General features: G+C 33.7%; 2 non-coding genes across 2 annotated transcripts; both read left to right on the top strand.

Annotated features, from left to right (window-relative positions):
• The first annotated feature begins 5,949 nt into the window (after window positions 1-5,949).
• Window positions 5,950-6,068, top strand: LOC149566747 (U5 spliceosomal RNA). The gene has a single exon (XR_016363128.1). It is a non-coding gene; the product is annotated as a U5 spliceosomal RNA (small nuclear RNA).
• A 1,405-nt stretch (window positions 6,069-7,473) lies between these two features.
• LOC149566746 (U5 spliceosomal RNA) lies at window positions 7,474-7,589 on the top strand. Its single transcript, XR_016363133.1, has one exon. It is a non-coding gene; the product is annotated as a U5 spliceosomal RNA (small nuclear RNA).
• The last annotated feature ends 13,103 nt before the right edge of the window (window positions 7,590-20,692 follow it).

Here is a 20,692-nt window from a genome sequence, read left to right as displayed (position 1 = left end):
AGGGAAACATGGCTATTGACTAGATGGCTAATGAGATAGTAAGGAGGGACACATCACATAGATGGCCTAGTGGAGAGGGATTTATGGTAGCTGCTAAAAGTTTAATTGAGACAGAGAGAATCTAGGGGAGGATGGGAAATATAAAGTGTAATTATGAAAGTTAATATTGTCAATCAAACTTGTAAAGTGATGAAAGTTTGGCAAAAGCCAATTCAAAAGCATCATAATGGGGGGATTTGTGGCATGTTTTATAGGAAATTGGTAATTACTATTACTATTTCTTTACTGAGGTTGGATGCAAGTACAACTTTTGTGATAAAAACCAATGTTCGGTTCTTGGTGCCTAGAGAAAACAAAGTTTTTGTTCTTCTTTCTGCAACACAATGGTTGGGGAGAGGCATTTTAGAGAGCCCAGGGAGAGGTAGAGAAGTGGAAGAGGTAATTGAAAGTGTGGGAGAAGTTGAGGGAAGGTGGCATCTCATCCTTCATTGAAAATCTTCATGGCTGGGATTTGAAGATAACTGACCTTATGGTTAAGTCATGGAGAGATGGGAAGGTGAAAATTGATGGGATTGACTTCCAAGTCAATGAAAGGGTCATCATTGAGGTCATTAACTCTCCCAATCAGGGCATAAAATTCTATAGGTATAAGAAAATATTCTTGAATATAGTGAAAGACTTTGCAAAGGATGCGAAGGAGATGAAATAACTAGTGAAGACTGGTGCCTACTATTAGCCCACATCTATTAAGAAATTGTGGAGGTTTGTCTTAAGGGCGATTATATCCTACATTACACTTGAAACAAGGTTTGATAGGATTCGAAACCACCATTTCGTTATCCTAAACCATTTCAGGTATGGAATAGAAATTTCCATCCCCTTCTACCTATTTTTCTCTATAAATAAGAGTATTATGGATTTTAAGAAGAAAGTGTATGCTAATTCTTCTTTCCATGAGGGTTTTTTATTGCTCATTTATGAGCATTTTAAAGCTCAAACTCACTAAAGGGTTGTTGCCTAGAAGGAAGATTCTTCTGAGGAGACAGAGAGCTCTTACCTCCTCTTGGATACAAAGGATAATGTTGGTCTGTACTTGCTAGGGAAAGGTATAGAGAGAAGGATAAAGCAAAAGGAAAACTTAGAGGAGGATTACAATGATGAGGAAGAGGGGATGGACATAGATAAGGAGGGAAATGTGAGAGAGGAGGGCACCAGTAAGGCTCAAGTAAGCAAGAAGGATGACACCTTGGTCAAAAAGAAAAGGGGTGGTGAGAAGGATGCTAAGAAGGCACTTGGTAAGGGTAAGGAGAGCACTATTGAAGCTCTAGAAGAGAGAAAAGAGGAAGAGGGCTAAGCTAAAACCACTATTACTCTTGATGCAAAGGGAAGGAAAACTACATGAAAGAGCTTTCAAGCTAGCACTACATAGATCTGTCTAGTTAGAGAGCATATCCACCTAAAGGTTTTGGAGGGTAGGGATAGAAAAATTTAGTTGGAAGAGCCCATTGACCTGGCTTTGGTGATTCTTAGCGACAACACGAGGGAAATAAGGATGAACCTCCTAAATACTATCTGCAACAGTTTGGTGGACAATTTCTAGTCCATTAAATGGTTCTTCCATGAAATTGAAGAGATTAAGTTTAGGATGCAGAGCCAAGAAAGTCTAGAAGGGGGGGGGGATGGGAATGTCAAAATTAGACAGCTAGCTGCAAGGGTTTTTGAGATTGAAAAAAGAGTGGAAAGGATAGAGAGCTCTCTCCATAGCTCAGCTAACCAGAGCCTCAACATAATAAAAGATCTTAATGATAACATCATTCAATTTTACTTGATGATGGAGGAAAGAAAAAAGGGGATGGAGGAAAGAAAAAAGGGGAAGGAGGAAAATGACAAAGAGGAAACCAGGGTGGTTGATAAGGAAGATTCTTTGCAAGGTGAGAGCCTGAGCAAAAAAGAGAGCATAAAAGAGGAAGAGGTAAGAGGAGATCTTTCCAGATGATAGCCAATCAAAGACCGATGATGCTGAGGCCATGGAAGAGATGGAGATCAAGAAAGCGGAGCTCGCTAAAGAGTTGGTGCCTTGATTATTGCTCCTATCTTTTTGTCTATACCCTAGCTTTTGGCCATATTTTTTTTTTTGCATCTGATAGTCGGGTATGGCCTATTGTTTTTTTGTTGTTTGGTTGCTAGACCTGAACTTTTAGTAGTGTTCTATAGTTAACTGGTGGGTTTCAGGAACCCCTATAAAAAACTTGTTTTACTTAATCAAAAACATGATATTTCAATAAGTGGACTTCATAATTGCTCTCAATCTTGACTTGTAAAAGTATATTTAAGAAAGAATAAATAAAAATGGTATGAAATAATTTCATTTTGTTTAAATTCAAAACTTTCAAAGAAACCTAAATTCAACAACAAAGAATAAGCTTAACAAAACCTTAAAAAATAGAGAATCTAGCAAACCCCTTTAATGAACATTGTGCTCAAAAAAATTGAGGCCTACCCCACAAATATTGAGCTAACTAAACATTCTCTTAAAAGGACACCAATCCAAAGAAATTGAATCCTTAATATAAAAACTCTCATCAAAGAAAATGAGTAGATTAGCATATACACTTACGAATATCAAATAAATTCAATGTCCTATATATCAAACTTAATCAAAGAAAAAAAATCCTTATCAAAACAAACTTCCATCAAAGAAAATATGAAAATCCAAACTCCTTTTGAAATGACAAGAAAATTTGTCCACAAAAACCAACCAAATTCAAGATTCTCAAAACATTACACTAATCTCGAACTTGCAGTTGGATATTAATACTCCCATGATGCATAAGTTGATAAATCTATATAAGATGAAAGAGCAGGTGCCAATAATTTCTTTTTTGAAAACTCTATTTGTTTAATAGACAAGGAATCATGAAATCCTAAAAGTAGGAAACGTCTCATCTACTAATGGGAATTGAATGATTCCAAGTGAATTTATCTCTGTAATGAATATGTTCATTAATCTCATTAGAAATGGGAGTGATATATCATATTATTAATTTATTTCATACATATAAATACTTTGCCAAAGTGTTTGGGTAATTGATAATTTATCCTCTTATGCTAGTTCACATTACTAGTTTCAAGACCGCCAGGTTGTTAGAAGTTATGCTCTAACAATAGAGGATGTGTGTGACAACATGTATTATAAACCATATTAAACTACAAGTGAAGAGAGGGAAAAAAAAGTAGAGCATGCAAAACAAGTTAGTGTTTATGTACCAAAGGCCCTAAAAGGCATCTATTAATTTTCAAATTTTCACTGATATATACATATTTCATTTTTTGGTTTTTATATACTTCCACACACTTCTATCATAATGAGTATTTTTCAAAAGTTTTAGAGTGTGAGAAGACAAAAGGGAGTATTTACAATGATTTTGGGAGGTTTTTAGTCCAATTCTTAACAAAATGAACTCATATTAGTACAATAAAACATACAAAATCTTGCAAAAGAAAATAAACAAATCTATCCACATACGAGTATAAGAATTCAATGTCCTTAGAAAACTATAATAATCCACAAAGAAAATATCCTTAAAAAATGCTCATCAAAGCAATGTAACAAATCCAAGAAAATCTACGAAAGTCTAGAACCTAACAAAGTCTTTCCAACTGAATAGAAGAGCAAACCATTGAATCTCCTTTTGATTCAATTTTGCAATTTCATGCCCACATTATGCCATTAGCTTCTGCAAAATACCGACAACCACAAAACCCTCCTTAAAAATTTAAACAAATATGATGAAACCCATGAAAAGATATGTACAAAAAAAAGAGAAACTTGCCACTAGCTGAGAATTGTAAATTATATTAAAAAATGAAGGTTTCATTATTGGAAAAGAATTAAGTTTCATTTTTAGAAATCCGTAAAAATAGGTTTTAAGTGCATTATCAAAAAATCAAAAATAGAGAAGGATTAACAACTTTTCTGTCAAAAATACATTTTTCATGAGAGAAGCTCCCACACAAGGCCTATTGGCTAATCTAAAAGTTTAATAAAACTAAACTATTATGGTTGAACAAACAAAATGAAAAATTGCTTCTAATGGTTGTTGTAGTATCCTACCTATTGCAAGTAGTAATAAATCAAGGAGAAAAAGATGTGTGTTTGTATCTAGAAGTATTTTTTTTATTTAATAGTTAGTATTGTTGAATCTATTTAATAGTTACCTAGTTGGCCTATTGAATCCGATCTCTTCAAATACCCTATATTGTTGTGTCTACTTTATTCAATGCTCAATATAAATGGTTTGTTTGGATGCATAAATAGGAAATAATTGAGATAAAGTGGTATTTCAAAAATGCGAGGTCTAGTAAGGATTTCTAGCTAGGTGGAAGCCACGACCAAGGGAAATTTGTGCAAGTGTTTCAAGGATTTTCTCAAACCATGGTTGGAAAGTGACATTCTTGGATGCATCTTCATTTCTCAAACCTACATATTGTATCTTTGTTGTAGTTTTAGCTCTCCAAGTAGGCCAAAATTTCATAGAGGTAATCCAACTTTCATGTATGTACAAGTCATAATTTTTGGGTGGCTTGTCAAATTTTTAACGTAGAATTGAATATTTCAAGAAAAGGTTGAAATGGAAGTCTTAAAACTTTGGTAGTTGTAGGCTTGTAAGACCATTGAAGATCAAGTAATTTATTTGGCCTAGTAATCATTAGAAAATGATCAAATATTCTGAATGTTTCCTTCATGATGTCCACAAAAGTATCTTGTTTATTAGGTGTTGTATGTTGGCATCTTCGTGTTCTCCCACTAATATGGCTTGTGTGAACTTATGTTTCATAAAGCTTTAAATTATTATCATGTAAAAGCATGTATATATTTTAGCTTTAACATTACAATTCATATGCATGTATTACAATTGAAGCAATCAATTATAAAGCTATTAAATTTTTTTACAAAATGATTTTTTTATAAGTAAAATGATTGAAAATCTATTTAACTAAAAATATATAAAATTTGTTTTCAAACATAATTTTCTAAAAAATATTATATATCAAGTTTTTTTTTCAAATCATCTATATGATTCATTTAAACAAAAATCTATCATAATTTTTCTTTTTTATAATAGTTCTTAAAAAATAAATTATAATAAAAATAAAAATACAACCATGCTTGAAAACTCTTCTTCTAAATAAACAATTATAATAAAATAGAAAAAAAACCTTATAGAGAAACTCACCTTATGGTTTTAATTAGATCATCAAAAAGAGATGATGGAAAAACATTCTACTAGTGTTCATCTCCATTAAAAATCTGCATAGCTTACTTATGAACTTCTTACAGAATCTGCATAGCTTTTATATTCACACATAGTGGTAGCGTGTAGAGATTTGCAGAAAATTAAAGACAGATTGTAAAAGACATATGCCACTTATAAATTTGTGAGACAAGTATCATACAAGACGATTCATTATGCCTTGGAAAAAATATAAATTCATTTTAAGTTATAATACTGTTTTAAATGCTTTCAATTTTATTTATATAAATTTGTAAACTTGTCATGCAAGCGCTGTTAAGAGAATGACACCTTTCATAGATACACCAAATTTGACAACTCCGTATTATCTCAGTTTTGGGATTCATAATAAATAAAATAATATATTCAACCATTTTTTTTTGGGTAAGATAAGATAACTTGGATCATTATCGACGTCTTTTTCTTATGATTAGTGCAATCTTGTTAGTAATAGGATCAGTATTGAAAAAGTTTTCAATAGACAAACAAAATAAACAATTTTAGAATTGAATGAAAAAATGTGTTGTGAAACTCGCAGCTTTCAGAAGTTGCGTTTGCAGTTTGTTACGTATTAGTCCCACATTGATTTCTTGAGTAAAGCAAGAGGAGCTGACAACATATTATCTTACCCAGTATTTTCTCTTTGCTGTTACGGAGCCGCGTGGTCAACACAAAGCGAACTATTCTTTCGCCTTTTACTAAAGAATACCGTGTGTTGGCCACATGAAGCGGCATACGCCTATTTTTGGAGGCTTCTCCTCTTTAAGAGGAGGCCCACAAAACAATTTTAAGATAACTTGTTGGATTTTGAAGGGTTAATTTTGATAGGATTGTCTGGTCATACAGTAAGAAGGATGCTAGATCTTATCTGTTTTATATGGTAAGATTGAAGGAAGTTGCGATGCTATGTTGGATTGGATTGGATATTAGTATAACCAACCAACAATTGACTTGTCAATCATTAGGAGGTCAAGGAATCGAACAATAAAACATAGTTTTCTAATGGTGTAGATTCATGTTGATGATCTACATACGCATATGGCTACACAAAATGACTATTTGGACTAGGACTCACATTTAGGACTAGGACTCACATTTAGTGTTGCAACAAGGACCACATTAGGATATAATATGTTAGGTGTGCATGTACATATGATGCTTCATATGATAAAGTCATAAAAATGAGTAAATACCAAATGAGTAAAAAGACTTAGAGGATGAGATTGATTGGATGGAGGTGCACTTTTGCTGACTAACATATATTATGTTACATCAATTATAAATATATTATATGATAGTTAGCAAATCATCATTAGTTAAACAGGATTGGCTTATCTAGATGGTGTTACACGAGGATGACCACATATTTCAAATGTTTTTAATATGAATGTATCTAGAGTGTTTTTCTAGATACTTATAATTGTGTTCACAATATAAATTGTAATGTATCTCCTTATAAATCTTCTAACATATGAATTGGTGCAATTTGTAGATGTTAACGATAAGTAACTTGGCTTTATTTCCATCAGAATATATCACTTGATACATGATATAATTATAGAGTGGGTCATCACTGAGATACATATCAATTTATTTTCTTCATTGTTTGATCTTATGATTTGAAACATCTAGCTGGAGTGTTAGGTTATAACACAACTTGAAAACCTTTAGTGATTCATACGAGGGCACAAAATATAATCTTATATAGATACGTATTTGTTTTTCCTAAAGGAAAGATTGAAAGAATCCCATGTCTACTTTCATTAATTCCACATACTTTTCATCTTGCAGCTCTGATTAGGATAAATACTTCAATTCTGAGATAAAGAGCCTAATTAGAATATATATCTTCCTGTGACAGAATACCCCCATGAGACAAAATAGTAGCTATTGAACAGAGTATGCAGAGGTATCCAAGGATAAAAGAATGTACACAGAATATTTGGTCTTGTTGGAAACGTTTTCAGAACATCTATAATAGACGTGCACTTTTGGAGCGCATAATATGCACAAAATTGGATAGATTTAGAATTGAATCAAATATTGTGATGTGGATCTCGCAGCTTTCAAAAGTGTCATCTGAAGTCTCTTTCATATTAGTCCCACATTGTTTCTTTGAGTAAAGTAAGGTGAATGGAGGTCGTATATTCCACCAGCATGTTTTCTGTAGCTTTCACGGAGCCGTGTGGACAACAGAAAGCGAACTATTATTTTGCCTTTTACTAAAGAATCCCGTGTGTTGGCCACATAAAGCGGCATACGCCTATTTTTAGAGGCTTTCTCTATATTATAGAAGAGGCCCATAGCTCCAAAATCAAGATAACCTTAATAAGCATTTCTTTCAAATTTGTGATTTAGCGCTGACGGCATGTGATAAGTGGGCAAAGGTGGTTATGATTGTTGTTTTCTTTAAAGTCGTTTTATTTTATAGGAGGAACACAAAATCAACCCTCTAAAAGAGGGTAAAGGATAAGTAGATATCAAAGAGGGTAAAGGATAAGTAGATATACTTATGTATGATTATTGTTGTTTATAAGTAGATATGTATGATTATTGAGGAACAAGGGCTAGTTCAATAGTTACTCTCTTTACACAATCTAAATACAATATGTAGAAGAAGAGGTTTCCATCATAAATAGAAGTGGTCATTTGTTTGTAACACTACCTTTAACAAATTAGTAAATCACAAGAAGAGGTTTCAATCATAAATAGACATTGGCAATTTGTTTGTAACACTACCTTTAACAAATTAGTAAATCACAAGAAGAGGTTTCAATCATAAATAGACATTGGCATTTTGTTTGTACAAGAAGAATAAAAGGGAGACAAAAGTAAATGTGGACAATGATTTCAAAACATTAACTATAAAGTTAGTTCTATGCAAAAAGAAAGATTAATTTGTTCATCTAAATAGCAATATGTTATATATGGTAGTCATGTTAAAGAAGAAATAGTTGACTATGAACAACATGGTGATTAATATGGTCAATTTTAATATTTACTCGGGGATCGAAAAAACATTGAGGGGGTAGGGACATCAAACCGGGGTATACTTTAAGAAACCCCTCCTTTAGAAAAGGTGTAAAAACTTGGCGAAAGGTGTAAAACACCTGCAATTTTTTTTTTTTTTTGGGCGAAAAAAATAGTTTACAAAGAAAAAATAATAATCTCCATTGGCGAAACATTCATAGTCTCTCAAACAATGTGTAAAATCTGGATGAATTGTGTTATTTTAGAACTACAAAAATTTTATACATTGGCAAACAAAAAATAATAATTAGTAAAATTTTAATTTTTTGGGCAAATCATTTCATTGTATTCAAGGTTAAAAAAAACATATGTGGAGTCGATGGCATCAGAGGTTCGCAAAGGGTTTCATTAGCTTGAAGTTGGCGGTTACGAAACCATGAGAAAGGCTTTAACGAGTCTATCGCAATGTTGCTATCAAAGTGAAAGTTAATTGTTTGTCTTTTGCTAAACCGCGAGGAGGGCAGAGATCACATCATCGTCAGTTGGAAAGATAAATGAGGAGTTAACTTTGCGACTTTGCAAAAAGGAGATTTCACAGCATTGGCAGTAGTAGTTAAATGATGGTGATTTGGTGAACTTTTATGTTATGAAGTTGCAAAAATGGAGATCGCATCGTCGGAGGTTTTATCCAGGCAGTTAGTCCATTGGTTGTGAGACTGTGAAATGTTAATTCAGGTGGTTTTTGCATGTTTGTAGTGGTTAAAGGGAAAAGACTTCCAATAGTTGCAAAAAGGGAGATCCATCAACAGAGGTTTTATGTAGGTAGTTATTCTGTTGGTTGCGAGATCATGAAATGTTAAGTTAGGAGATTTTAGCATGTTTGCAACGATTAATAGGAAAAGACTTCTGGCAATCACAAAAAGGGAGATCGCATCATCAGAGATTTTTTCTAGGTAGTTAGTCTGTTGGTTGCGAGACCGCGAAATGTTAAGTCAAGCAATTTTCATCTGTTCACAATAGTTAAAGGGAAAAGACTTGTGGCAATTGTGAAAAGGGAGATCGCATCATTAGAGAATTTTTCCAGGCAATTAGTCTATTGGTTGCAAGACCGTGAAATGTTAAGTCAGGCGGTTTTCACATGTTTGTAGTGGTTAAAGGGAAAAGATATGTCATCCTGCGAAGCCGCAAAAAGTTAAGATGAAGCCATCTTCGCCACTTCGCACTGGTTAGAAGGAAATGGGTTTTGACAACTATGAAAATGCGATGTGAAACGTTTAAGTTTTGAAGCTACAATAGATGGGAAATCTCATTAGAAGAGGATATAAGGCTTATCGTAGGGTTGCAAGGGTAAAGCGAATATTTAATTTAATAGTTACGATAGCCAGTGAAAAGAAAAAGAAGGGTTTCAAAGTTTCGCGAAAAGATTTCAAGGTTAAGTTAAACCGATTACAATAGAGCATAGAAAGAAGGGTTTCACAACTCATAAGATTGTACAATGTATTTTTAAAGCTTGAAAATTTGAAAGTACAAAAGAACAAGTTTTCAAATCTATTATCTGATTCTCGACAATTGATGAGTTGATATTCTAAGGCAAATGAAATAAAGGTAATACTTACTATTGGTAGTTGTCAATAATAGATATCCATGCACATGTAAACTTTTAAAGCCATTAAAATTTAACAATTTAACATTGTGGCCCATCACAAAGTTGCAGAAAACTAGAATTCTCATATATTTAGAGCTAATAGAGAAAAAAGAATTTGCAGTAAGATCAGAATGGCAAAAGAAGAATCATCAGTAAAGAAGGGCACTTGAGAGGGCAACAAGGTTTCATTGTCTGCCAAATTTGTAGAAGAATGGTTGAAGGTTCTCCCTAAATCTTCCAATGCTCAAAGTGCTAATGTCCATGTGTTTAAAGATGCTTACATCTTCTGTATAGATGGTCAAGTACCAAACACCAATGGAACTAAATTATTCTGGAACTTTTACAAGAATAGGGTGCAGAAGGTTCCCATCTCAAATCCATGGATGAAGAACCTAGGGAAGTTGATAATGTCAGAGGTATACGTAGATGTTGACCTTATCAAGGCACTGGTAAATGCATATAATCCAACCACTCGATCCTTTCATAGAAAGGATATGAGCATTCTCTGTACGTTAAGTAAGGATGCCTTTCCTGAAGCATTTGATTTGTAGGGTCCCATGTCAGTTCCTATTAACCTGGAAAAATTGGAAGCAAAATTTCAGAAATAGAGAGGTTTCTATACAAAACATGCAATGTTGTGACATATCTCGAGGGAAAAAAACATGAAAGGAGAATTCTTGAAAAAGGTTACTAATTTTATACCCTTGTCATATTTCTATGCATACTTTTATAAAATAGTTTTCAGATTGAACAAACTATTGGGAGTAGATGGATCCATGGATGCCTCCCCATCATTGTATGTGATAGCTCTAGACATTTAAGACCCACATACTAATGTGGGGTATGATTTTGGAACATTCATTGCTGATAGTATTCATTAGCAAATGGTGATAGCTTAGCAAGGTGATCTTGGAAATTTCAAATTTCTACATTACTCATTACTTATGCATCTCATCCTCTTCTACAATGTGGGCCATGTGGATTCCAGTTTCATTGAAGCTTTGGACAATTTCGGAGAGGCATTGCTTGTTCAAAGATGGACAAGATTATGGAAGAGGATCTACTCTTTTTCTAATTGCCTCTCTTTTTATAATGATTTTGTTGCAACTATTAATAGGATGTTAGGTTCAAAATTGGAAAGATTACCTAGGTTAATCAGGAAGATTGTTAGACCAACTATGTGTTTTGATGATGAGGGACCAATCGATCATGATTGGAGTAGTGCCTTTTTGTTAGCAAACTATATAGTGATTAGAATTTTTGGTTGTTCCCAACCCCTTCATTTCTTGCCAAGATATGTACCAGAGAGGGCAGGTGTAGTGGAAATTTTTTGGCAGTTGTTATCCATGAATAGAGAATATCTAGGGCCAACCATCACAAAGGGCTCTTTTCTGTGTAGAAATTTCAAAGTAGGGGATTTTGAAATTGGTAAAGATGCCATTGAGGAATTTGATGCCTTCCTAAGAGAGTTAAATTTCCCCACTGCTCCCACTAGGGTTTATGAACCATATAACATTGTTAGAAGTGCTCTTAAACAAATGAGGGGTTATAATGTCGTCATTGGAAGGAAAATTTGGGAAGAGCATGTCATTAGGGATCAATTGGATGAAGATGTTTGTGTTGATAAGATGCAGAAGTGGAGACAAATCCTCTCAATAGAGGAAGAAATGAAGAAAGTAGATCCTAATTTCTAGGGCTTCTATTCTAATTTACCCTATTTTAAACAAATTGATAAGTGTATTGAGGAGTTTGATAACATTATGGCTCAAGTTCCTCAAAATGCTAGAGATAGGGTAAACCCTTCTTCTCCAGAGGCAGATGTTGTATTGGAAATCAGTGACGAAGAAGATCAGCTTGGCCCTTCAAACTGGGATAAAAGGGGCAAGAAGAAAATAAAATTGATTGAGGTTCTAGAAAAGGCTAGAGAAAAAGCTTTACAAGTGCTTCCAAAAGGAACTGGGTATTTTGATGATGCGAGACAAAAGTTCTTAATTGATCAAGCTACTCAAGAGGAGAAGAGATCCAATAGTTTAGAACTACAGTTCATGATGTTGGATGAAAAAATTATGCAGGCTTAGGAATTCATGAAGGATGATGATTTTATCAAGAGTGAAGAATTCAAATTTTTTTTGTATAAACTCAAATAGAATGAACTTTCTTTGCATGTAAAACTTGGAGACACAGATGAAAAAGTGACTGAAATGGTGCAGAAGCTCCAAGCCTATGATCCTAATAGTGAAAGCCTCATTGTAGAGGAGGCTGGGGAATTGGTACAAAGGAGTGGTATGACAGTTTTCCCACGATGGGATATTAGTTCATCATTCCTACTTGATCAAATGAGGAGATAAGAAAAATCTATCTCTTATGAGGAGATTAATCCATTTGGTGAGTTGCAGGGGGGCAGGATTTAATATAGATACTAAGACAATGGCTATTTGGAGTATAGCTCCAGAATCAGAGAAGCCTACCCTAATGGAAATTAAAGAGACGCTGACAGGTAATGCAATTTTTTGGAATGCACATTCAACTTCTTCAAATCAAATTTACAACCTCCAAAACAATGTTGTTATGCTAGGCAAGAACAAGATTGATATTCTTCAAGAACAACTGGTGTAGACATATGAAAAGTACCTTGACGCTAGGAAGAAGTATGAAGAGGAAATGAGAAGAACATATGTTTTGTAGCATGCTTTGGAGGAATCAAAAAAAGAGAATGAAGATTTGAAAAGAGAAGAAAGGTCACTAAAAGTAAGGGAGGTACAAGACCAGAATATTCAAACTGACCAGATAGTAGAAGAACCACATCCACTAACACATATGGATATGGATGAGTTTGAGATTAGCAAGGATGCAGAGATCAGGACAATGAAATAGTTTTTGATTCATAGAATCACTTCTTTAAAGAGAGCATCTATAAATGTACATAGTATGTACAATACTTTGTAGTGTAATGAATACCAATGCTCTGAGACTTTATCACTATTATCTCCATTGTTTGCTCAATGGGGGCCATACATTCAATTCTTTGATAGGTTAGTTCCTTTACTCACATAGAAAAAGGAACTACCTAAGGAGATCATTGTTCCTATAAGGAAAATGATACATCAAGTTAAAGAATTGAATTCATTCTTCAATGGTAAGATCGAAGCAGTAAGGGGAAAATTGAAAAGCATAGCATTGGGTACCCCAGATTTCATTCGAACAATTTTGAATAATGAAGGGTATGTCAAACCTTGGCAAGAGTGGTCTAAATCTTTTGATCTAATATTAGACCATCCAAGATTTATAGCATTTTCAAGAGGTGAATCAAGTGCTCAAGTTGTATATGATATGATTGATATGACATACAAAATTGAAGCAGATATGAACAAAACTACTGGATAGGGTAAAGCCATCACAGATGAAAAATGCACTAAAAAAATCAGTGAATTAGAGGGAGTTAGAAATACAGCATGGCCTGTTGTGGATACAGATATTGCCATCTAGGAGGTTATAGCAAATATCAAAGCAATCCCTTCAGTAAAAGATGATTAGCAGAAAGATGGTGGCCCCAGAGAATCAATTGGAGGACAAGTGTTGCAGAAGAATATCAAAGAGAAGTTGTTCATCATAATAGATTACCTTACCTTTGTAGTACATTCACTATGGGTAATGCTGCAGTTAGAACTGGAAGATAGGCTTAATTATCACTTGCCACTTGTCACATTTTGTAATTGTTTCCCCTTTTTTTGTTAAAAGATGTTACAAAAGGTTTCAAAAAATTGTAATGATTATCTTAATTGTTGTTATCTTTTGTCTTTTGTAATGAATCATGATGTAACCTTTCTAAGCTTGAAACTTTTTGCAACTCAAGTGATATAAATATGAGTTCCCAAGGCTTAGAAATGGTCTGATTTGTTGTTATTTTTCAGATTAAGTATAATTTTCTTTAAGAGTACAGATATTGTTCCAACTCTGTGTATTTCAATTTTCCATTATGTTTTGTAGTTAGTAGTTCTCTATGATGTTAATGTTAATGAAAAGTGTCATATTTTGTGTTGATATTATGGCCTTTGCACATGTCTCTATTATCTCTTTTTTTATTATAAAAAAACTAAATCAAGAGAAAGATACAAAAATAACATTGTGTCAACAATTTGAATAGAGTAACAACTAATAAAAATCTTGAACTCAAATCAAGAGAAAGGTACAAAAATTACATTATGTCAACAATAGAGTAATAAAAATCTTGAACTCAATAATTGAGTCTCAATTTTTGTAAATTGTAATTGCAATATGACTGAATATGGAAGAACTGAAGTAGAGTATACCTATAAATTCCTTAGAATTGAATGCTACATTGCTAAATCACGATTCACTTCATTGACTCAGTCTCAAATGTGATGCTTCTATATCCCATTTTGACTCCAGATCCTTAAATTGACTAGTACTAATAGGTTCCTCTTCATTCTGAATTGAGTATTCAAAATTCGTAAAATCTTCATCTTCATTTTGACTTTGAGACCTAAATTCATCATTTATGTTGGAGTCAGTAGTAGAAGTAGAACCACCATCTTTTAAAGTGTTGCAAAGGCCTTGTGTTTAACATGTGGAATTCCAAATGGCCAATGACCTATCATAAGGAAAATCTCTAACATTGTATTGAGTTACAAACAACCTCAAACAAGTTTCCAATTTTTTGTCTAGTTTGTTTCTGACATTTGATTGCAAAGTACTCTCATTATCTCCCCCTCTGATTCTTTTTATTTTCCTCTCTCCAATCCTTTATTCATGTAATTCCCAAGTACCTCCTCCATCACCAAGTTTCTTAGAGTACTGAGAAGTTCTTCAATACCTTGAAGAAAGGGAAGAGTCTCATCCTCATAGATGATTTCCCCTTCCTCAAACTCTCCTTGCTGCCTTTCCAATTCAGGGGTCTTTACATAAACCATTTCCCTACTAGACTCCCCCAAACCTTTGGGGGGCTCCTTCTCTTCCACCCTAACACTCTCCATCTCTCCTTGATGGGTAACTTTCTTATCTTCTAGCTCCTTCCTTGGTGCTCTCCTTCCTTTCCAGCTCTCTTATTCCATTCACTAGAGCCACAACTCCCTCTTCCCCCATGTCTAAAGGAATAGATACCCCATCCTTCTTCTCTACTACCTCTTCCTCAACCAACTTATTTATCTTTTTACAATCAACTATCACTGCCCAAATGACAAGCACTTCTGGCAAAATAGCCCCACATTTTCATAAATAATGGGTTGCACTTTCTTACCCCACTTCGAGCTCAGAGTAATCGACTCAGGTAGGGAAGTACCAACTGCCACATTCACATTGAATCTTGCAAACACCAACTTGAACCTCTATATGGTTACCATATCTACAACTACAAAATGACCAAAAGAGTTTCTGATAGATTTCAAGATCCTCTCATCAAAAAATTCAAGTGGGAGTCCTGGGAGCCTTACCTAGATTGGTGCTATCCTATTCAATTCTTTCACTGGATCCAACACCACGTGCCACTTAGCCACCACCAGACTTTGTTTTCCATATGACCAAGACCCAACCATAACCATTGTCATGTTTTCATCAACCATGAATCTAAAACAAAATAATGCTCTTAACATGGCTAAAACCATCACACTGCCCTTTAATTTTCATCTCTATCCAACCCACTTCCTAACCATCTCAATCGATGGGTGAAAGACAACAAACCTACCAATTAGGCAGAGTTTCAGGTTGGCAGAGACATTGTTAACTAGACAGTTCAGGACAACAATTTCCACTCCCTCATCACCACTAATCACCCTGGGGGCTTCCATTGGGGCATGAGTCATCTTCTCCAATGACCACATCCTTCTAGTCAAGAGCCATAATAATACTCATATCATCCACTTGGCTCACTATTAGTGCCATCGTTGATTCCATCGACACTCCACCATCTAAGCGATCTGCATCTACACTTCCCTAGGTTACCCCAGATGAGGCCAATATGAGTTGCAGGTCTAGGCAAGGATCAAGAACCAAGCCTGGCCCCTGGGGGCCATCCCCACTCATCCAAATTCAAATTGCATAAGGAGCAAGAAATGAGTGAAAAGTTGCAGAGCAATTGCATAACGTTGACTTTTGATAAATTCTGTAAAGTTGCAAAAAAATTCTCACATATTTAGTTATGGGAACTTTTTATGAGGTTTCTTGGAATTGAATTTTGATGTTATTATTAAGACAAAGATATGTCATTTTTTAAAATTATAACTTTTAAAAAATCAATTAAACTTTAAAAAGTACAAACACAACCATACTTAAAAACTTTCTTATTAATAAATAATTATATAGAATAGAAAAGAAAGCCTATAAGAAAAACTCACCTTATGTTTTTTATTAGATCATCAAAAAGAGATGAGGAGAAAGAATTCTATTAGGGTCTATTTGGTTCTTAGAAGATGACAGGAAGAGGCATTTTCAAAATCTAGATTTGAAAATTTTTGCGTTTGTTGCAAAATCAGCAAAATGGAATTAGCATACAGGACTTCCAATTTTGCCTCAAAACTAGGTTTTTCAACTTCCTACTAAAAGTAGGAATTGAAAATCAAAACTTGGTTATGTTTTCTAAGGAGTGTAAAACCAATAGATTGGACTACTTTTTGAAATTTTTCCTCAACTCCAAGCTTACGCATAAAAATGTGTCTTCATATGCATCTTCCGAGTGAAAAAAATGGTTTATGTAAAATTTCAAAAATCAAAATGAAGATTTACAAAACCTTGATTTGGCTAAACTAAGGTTTGTAGAAATCCAGGTTTTATAACTTCCAGGAACCAAATGGACCCTTAGTGCCCATCTCCATTAAAATTCTACGCAATCACATATATTTATAGGACAATACACTAGCTTTTATGATGACATAGATTGCTAATGTGTCGAGATTTGCAAAAAATTAGAGACAAGTTATAAAAGACACATGCCACTTTTAAATATGTATGACAAGTATTGTACAAGATGCTTCAATGTGTTTAAAAAATATAAATTCATCTATTATCGTTTTAAAATGCTTTTAATTTGATTTATATAAATTTGTGAACTTCTCATGTATTTGACAACTCAGTATTATCTTGGTAAAATTAAACAACTTTGATCATTACAGATGATTTTACAACTTGAATTTCTTAAATTGCATTTTCTTGGCCACAGGTGTAATATTAAATATTTTCTAATTTGATGAGCTTTCCTACTACACAAAAATATATTATACTGAGATGGTTGTTAGCTTTCATTGTTTGCTTGCTGAGTTCTTACCATTTAGAAGGCTTATATGATTGGTGGGTTAAATTCTCGAAAGTAATTTCTTTCCTTTAAGTTTTTTAATTCTCCTTCCCCTAACTTGGGTATGACCATTTTTATGCTTTAAAATACATAATTCCTTTTATCTAGAGTTGAATTGTATTAAATAGATTATTAAACATGGACTTAATTTTATTTTTCAAATATTTAATTAATTTAATATAATATATAATCTTTTAATTTATATAGTATATTACAATTTGAATAAAATATTAAGAGTGCAATTAAAATCATCATCAAGGTATAATATCAAGTTAGAAGAACTTATTCACTATCCAATAGGAAAACATTTGATTATTTAGGAGAGTTTGTAGAAAATCTTATTTTAATTAGAGAGATGCAAAACAGATTCATTGATAAGAAACTATTGTGCATAAATTATTTTAAAAATTCATATTAGTTCTTCTCTATTGCACAATTGTCAATTTCTATCAGATTACCATAGAGCCTAATAGTGACATCCTACTATAATCACACTCAGTTTTACCCAAAACCAACATCTATATGGAGCATTACCTATCATGGACATATTGTTTTTCAGTCTTCCTAAGTATAAAATGCTAAATTGTTCAAGATGGGTGTCAAAATTAAGTCTTATCCATCTTTTAAGGTTTGATTTCTTCTTCACAATTTGCATCTTCGGTTGGTCTTCTTTTGGGGCCCGTTTGGTTGCTGGCATAGGAATTGAAAATTAGAATAGAAAAATAGAATGAGAATGGAATTAACTTTCATTTTTTTAAATCAAAAAATAGATTGGGAATAGGAATGGCTATTCCAGTTCCAACTATTTTTTGGCATAGACATATGCTCATTTTAGGGGCAAAATTGGATTATGTCTTCCTATTCCTTATTTTGATTGAGTGTACCAAACAACAAATATAAAACCTATTCTAATTTTCTTTTCCTATTCCAGTCCTATTCCAACAACCAAATGGACCCTTGCATATTATCTCTAACAAGACCACTCCAAATCTATAAACATCGCTTCTCTCTGTCAACATGTTGGTACTAAAATATCTTCAATCAATCCAAAATATTACAATAATCTCTAAGAAAGATGCCCTTTTATCAATTTAAGGTTCAATCTATTAGGTTAGTTTGCATTGCAACCCAAAAAGAAAAGAAATATTTATAGGGTGTAAAAATCTCTACTCTAGATCTATGTATCTCATTGTTTCTTTAATTGCAGTAGTCACATGAGAGATTGCATCATCTCGAAGAATTCTTGAAAGCCCAACATCTATAATTTTTGGTCTCATATTCAAGTCCAGTAGGATGTTTGAACTCGTCACATCTTTGTGAATCTTAACTTGACAAAGAACCTACCAAAAAAATTATTTGAGATCCAAGTGAATATTAAATGCTTTATACTGAAAGTTGTTGACACACCATAGAAGTGAACCCTGAGTGATCTTCCGCCCAAGTACCATAAACAAGCATAAGTTATTTGGAAGAGTCTCACTAGCCAAGCCAACATACCAAGTTCTTGTGATTCACTTTGAATAGAAGAGCAATATGCTAGGTGAAAAAGTAACATAATAGTAAATCAATTCACAAATACACTTTTGATTTTAATTAGAAGCCAAAATAGAGACAGATATATGTAGCACTAGTACCTTATTTTGGAGCTCATCCACTCCTTGCTTGGATGAAGAGGATAGTACTTCTACGACAATTTCATTGTCATCTGCTAGCTTTTCAAAAAAATAGTTTTAAACCATTGTTCAATGGACGCAGCTATCCTCCCTACAAATTGCACCATTGACTAAATTTCAAAAAAATGAAAACACAATGAAATTTTTTGAAATTATCAGCATTTGATCTTCATGATTTGTATATTATGTGATCCAAAACAACAAAAGTTTGAGAAAATTTAATGTGTTTATGTGAATTTGAAAAAGAATCATGTTTGACTTTTTTTTTTGTCTTTGGTACATTTTATCTAGAGATTAGCTAGTGCCTTGTCTTGTCCAATCTCTTGACCAAACTCCCAAATTATCATCCTTGGCTCTTCCATGCTAAATGAACAAGATCTTATAAGGTTTAGTATATTGATCTAAATATCTGCATTTGCATTTGGCTTCTGAATTCCAATTAAAAATAGAGCAAAAAAACAAAACTAGAGGCATCTTGAGCAACTATTTATTGTCAATTGAACATTCGGATTTATATAGGATAAAGGTGAAATCAATCATCTCATCTAGCCTTGCAGATTATCTTCTACGGTAGAGAAGTATCAATATCAATGAATAATAGCACAAGAAGGATGCCACCAACAATTGACGTAACCATTGGCCCTTTGTTTTGACCTTTTGGCGGCATATTGATTCCCACGGTACTTCCAAATTATTATAAATTCTTTTTACTTTTGAAAGGTTTCATGGTTACAATCTAGGAGGATTCATGCTTAGTCACAACCAATGTAAGAAAGGGTCTCATGAAGGGGGCAATGCAATCTATGTTATATTAAAAAAGAAAGAAAGTTGGAGCTGCAAGTCGTCAAGTAAAATCCTTTCCAACATTATGAGCTGCAACTCCATTGGATTCTAATGGCTCTCATCGAGGGTTGTTCCTTCTCGTAGTATTATCATTACAATTCTTACAATCAAAGAGATCTGCTATGTACGCTCGTAATTCTGGGTGGACAGGAGTGACGGTTGAACAGGAATGGGTACGCGATCCATGCTGTCTAATCAGCGTGCTTGTGCTTTTCCTTGGAGCTACACTATGAGTGTCAAGTCGGTGCTTATGAAAAAACAAAAGTCTCATAACTTCTCGCAAAATCATTGAATGACAACCTCACATTGTTTGCCACTTACATCTTCGACCTAAAAAGGTAACAGTTTTGAAGACAAGCAAGCTATAGTGTAAGAACCATGTTCTAATAAAAAATACCACATTACATATGAACTGAAAAATGCAGAAACGAAACCAATCACATTTATATCTGAAAAGTCAAGAACTCATCCGTTATCCATTAATTACATAAATAATAAATACAATTAGTTTGTCAAGTGAAGCAAAATAGCTTAATAACCATAGCTGATTTACATTTGCTTAAACATCGCATGCCTATAAAAAACATGAACAATAGTACATCCCATTTCAATGATTACTTATCCGATTATCAAAGATTGCATCAATTGAATGTTATCGTACATCATCGCTGAGATGAAGGTACAAGATCAAAAGAAAAGGTTACTAGAATCTTGACAGATGTCCTTCAGTGTATCCGATCTCCAAAGCCATCAAACGTCATCCATCTGCTATCTAAGACAAGAATGTGGCACAAGCACTTTTACCTCGCCAACTACAAAATGTTTACTCCCTCGAGATTCTTCCTGACATGAAGAATGCCTCGACCTTGGCACAAGAAGCCTGGCTTCCCCGAACAAGATGGATCATATAGATCCAATGCAACCCTGAAACATACTATATGCAACCATGTGCCTAGTAGCCTAA

This window comes from Cupressus sempervirens, chromosome 3, assembly GCF_028749045.1.
Source record: "Cupressus sempervirens isolate cs-2001-9-10 chromosome 3, ASM2874904v1, whole genome shotgun sequence".
NCBI classification, from domain to species: Eukaryota; Viridiplantae; Streptophyta; class Pinopsida; order Cupressales; family Cupressaceae; genus Cupressus; species Cupressus sempervirens.
The sequence above is the reverse complement of the archived record's forward strand: the minus strand, read 5'-3'. Positions and strand labels throughout refer to the sequence as shown.